General features: G+C 40.9%; 2 non-coding genes across 2 annotated transcripts; both read left to right on the top strand.

Annotated features, from left to right (window-relative positions):
* The first annotated feature begins 311 nt into the window (after positions 1-311).
* Positions 312-383, top strand: trnah-gug (transfer RNA histidin (anticodon GUG)). Its single transcript has one exon. It is a non-coding gene; the product is annotated as a tRNA-His (tRNA).
* Positions 384-619: 236 nt separating this feature from the next.
* Positions 620-691, top strand: trnae-uuc (transfer RNA glutamic acid (anticodon UUC)). The gene has a single exon. It is a non-coding gene; the product is annotated as a tRNA-Glu (tRNA).
* The last annotated feature ends 3,385 nt before the right edge of the window (positions 692-4,076 follow it).

Here is a 4,076-nt window from a genome sequence, read left to right on the forward strand (position 1 = left end):
AACTCTCTTTTGGCTTATTTTCTCTCTCGGTGTCTGTGAGTGTCAGTCCCAGTGTCAGTAGAACTAATCATGTAGTGTATCCGGGTTGCAGGATTTTTTCATTTATTTGTTTGTTTGTTTTTTTATTTAAAAAGCACAAAAGGTATCATTTGGGTATGAATCAGATCGTCTCTTGATATAGTGTGAAAAAAGACTACAACTATTCCAATCATGTCTAAATCAAAAGCCACTGCACCAGGCCAGAGGGGCGCCAGAACCCATATCACAACATGTAGCAGCTCCTTTTACCTGCCAGCCCAGGTGTGTGGGGTGCCGTGATCGTATAGTGGTTAGTACTCTGCGTTGTGGCTGCAGCAACCCCGGTTCGAATCCGGGTCACGGCATTGGCTTTTCCACATCACTGTTGAACGCTAGGCACGCCTGTTGACCTCTGGCCGTTTTTCACTTGAAAAGCATAAGCAGGTAGGACCCCGCTCCCATTAAGGCCCACGTGGGCCAGTGGCGCAATGGATAAAGCATCTGACTACGGATCAGATGATTCTAGGTTCGACTCCTGGCTGGCTCGGCTGCCTTTTGAGAGCCCAGAGGTGTGCCCCAAACTCCAGCTGCCGAATTGCCCTCCCCTATGGTCTAGCGGCCAGGATTCCTGGTTTTCACCCAGGTGGCCCGGGTTCGACTCCCGGTATGGGAACGTGACTTTATTGGATTGCCCGCAGAGCTGGCAAGGAGTTCACCAAATCGTTCAGTTAATAACGGCCGGGAACGCTTCCTCAACGGAAACCAAAAACGATCCCCGATTGCAGCCAGCAGCATGTTGGTGTTGTGTACATTTCGATTCACTGCGCAAAACGTTACATAACTGATTTGTCATCACTTATTTATTTGTAGGCTCCCCCTAAGGCTCCCATGGGCCAGTGGTGCTACCTGAAGACCGATAGTCTGGGTCAGCCGGCCAATCACAGCTCACCTGGGAAATCTTTCTCGCCCAATCACATCGGCCCGTTACATCTTTCTTCTCCAATCCCTGTGCTGAAAAGATGGACAGACAATCGCCCATAGCGAGCCAATCGAATCTCTCACAATTTTATCGTTCTCCGCTAATCGCAACAATGGCCCGCCCACAACAATCGATGGATCGTGCGCGCTAATGACGTGTCATTCAAGTCAAATGTATTTGCATAATTACAGTGTGGCACAGAAGCGGATTACAAACAAATTACTGCGTCAGGTTTTTTGTTTTTTTATGTTTTTTTCAGTGTGGGATTTACCTTTGTATTTTAATAACTTTGTTTAACCTTTATTTTAGTAGGTTTGTATTTATCTTTAACGGTTGTTGTTTACACATCTAGATGTAAATATCTGGAAATGAAATGTGAGAATTCTGGTCTATAGCCTTATATACTTTTTTGGAACTTAAAGCCAAATTGTCTTCAAAGTATAAAAAAAACATTTGAGTATTTTCAGAGGGGACTGTACAAATAGTCTTAATAAGTGAGCGAGTGTGTATCTCTGATAGAAACTACTATATATTAACTGTACCAAGTCAGTGTGTTTTGTGAGTATTGTTCATTTCCATCAATCTAACCTAACACTAGCCTACAATCTCCACAGAAGGTTGATCTGAAAAAGAGACCTCAGTCTGGGAATTCCTCCACATCTAAGAGTACATCCCCTACCCTGACTCCATCACCATCCCCAACTCCTAAGCCTCTAATTGGTGAAACCCTGTCTTCTGCTTCTTCCCAACCATGTTCTAAAAGTAGTGGTGGCTCCAGCAGTGGCAGCATCACTGATGAAGGTCAGTGCAAATAAAGATGATCAGACTTTATGGTGTGTAGGAATGTACTCTCATTCACACTATTGCAGTTTACCAGTCTCTAACATACAAAAGCCAATATGGTTCTGGACCATGAACGTAGACACGGTATTCAGAAATGAACACATCTATCTACAAAATACATAGACCACCCTGAGCAAATTGTGTCAAGACATAGAGCAGGGTAAAGGTATAAACCATATCTAAGGTGTTGAATGTTCCAAGAAGCACAGTGGGTTCTATCATTGTGGAAAAATGTTTGGAATCAACAGGATATCCAGCCAAACTCAGTAACCAGGTTAGAATGGCTTTGATCAGAGAGAAAACAAAAGCCCACTGACAACTTTAACAGCTTTAGAAGTCCTCTGCAGAAAAGGGAGTACTTGCTGGAAGTACAGCCATCTCAGAAGTTCTCCATCAGTAAGAGCTTTATGTTGGAATAGCTAAATGAAAACTGCTGCTGAATATAAGCACTGCTCAATATTTGGGCAATACCACTGTTATTGTGAAGCATGGTGTTGGCAGGAGTACTTCTCAGTGGCAGGAGGGGAAAGACGGGTCAGAATTAAGGGAAGGATGAAAGCAGCCGAAATACAGAGAGGTTCTTAAAGAAAACTTGCTCCACAGTGGACACAGCCTCAGATTTTAAGACAAGGTTTAACCTTTCAGAACGACAACATGAATATATCCAAGACAACCCTGGAGTGGCTTTGGAACAAGTTCCTAAATGTCCTTAAATGGCCCAACCAAATCCCAGACCACATAGGACTTCAGTGAAGCAACATGAAGATGGCAGTTACACCTGTAGCCTGTAGAGTCTTGTCAAAGTAGACTTAGAGCTGTACTCAGTAAATTGTGCACAAATCATGTGATTTTTTCATCTCTGTAAATTACCTGTATTGTTTTATTTACAGGTAGACATGGAGGCCTTTTTGACTCTGACTGATGGAGATCTGCAGGAGCTGGGGATTAAAACAGACGGGCCCAGACAACAGATTCTGGCAGCCATTTCTGAACTTAATGCTGGAAAGGTGTGTTTTTTAAAAACTGCTAGTCAGCGTTGTCTAATCTGGTCCCATGTTTATAGACGGTTTTGTTATAATATCATATGAATTTCAGGGAAGAGAAAGACAGATACTGCAGGAAACTATCCACAGTTTCCAGTCATCTTTTGGGAGTAGTGCAGCATCCTGCAGGTTATTCACATTTTGAGTATTAAACACAAGATATAATAGATATAAGATATAAATTAAACATTATATAGATTGTAAATTTTCACATTTTTTGCAGAATCTTTGTGTACTTATTGCCATTTCACTGTATCTGGAAGCTCTAATATACTTTATATTTATTTTCTTATACTCCAGTTTGGGCAAGACATCAGCTGCATTCCCTTAACAAAAGGTAACACTTTTGGCCAGATGAGGGACTGGAGAATGGTGCCAACTCACTTCAAGACTGATCGTACCCAAAGCAAATGAGAAGTCACAAAGGACCTCACACGTTATTCTGCATAAGGGACGGCATCTTAGAATAACGCATACAAGCATTGACATAGGGTCGCATATTGGATGTGTCTATTTTGCCATCCAATTTGTGGTGTTTAATGTATTGCTAAGTTTGGGCATGATGACAAATAACTGTCTCAGATGATATGATGTACACCGATCAGCCATAACATTAAAACCACTTGCCTAATACTGTGTAAGGCCCTATCGATACAAAAACAGCTCAGACCTTTCAAAGCTTGGAGTCTACAAGAGCTCTGAAGTATGCTGTGGAATCTGGCACCAGCAGTATCTACAAGCACAGGTAATAAATAAAATAAGAAGGAATATAACAAAAAATACTAAAATACCCCAATTTAAGGGTACAAAAATATAACAAAAAATATACAAAAATATAACAAAAAATATTAGACATTTGTAGTCTAAAATTTAGCTTTGCTCCAGAGATTTTCAGTGGGGTGTACTCATTTTTGCATCACCCTAATTTGAGTAAAACTGAAAATTTTGTTCTCTAAGTTATTTTATTAACCTTACTTTCATCTTATAAAAGTTCAGATGTTATATAAAACTTAGTCTTGTCAACATTTTGGAGATTCAGTCGTACAGAAATTTGTCGACGGTCCCTAAAATACAGCTTCCGAATGTCTGTCTAATGTCTGAGTATCAAACTAACTTCACCGCGGTGGTAAATAAAATCTGTGGACATCAACCAAACAATACTCATTTTAACGTAAGTGATATAAAAGGAAACA

This window comes from Hemibagrus wyckioides, unplaced genomic scaffold (assembly GCF_019097595.1).
Source record: "Hemibagrus wyckioides isolate EC202008001 unplaced genomic scaffold, SWU_Hwy_1.0 Contig8, whole genome shotgun sequence".
In the NCBI taxonomy this organism is placed as follows: Eukaryota; Metazoa; Chordata; class Actinopteri; order Siluriformes; family Bagridae; genus Hemibagrus; species Hemibagrus wyckioides.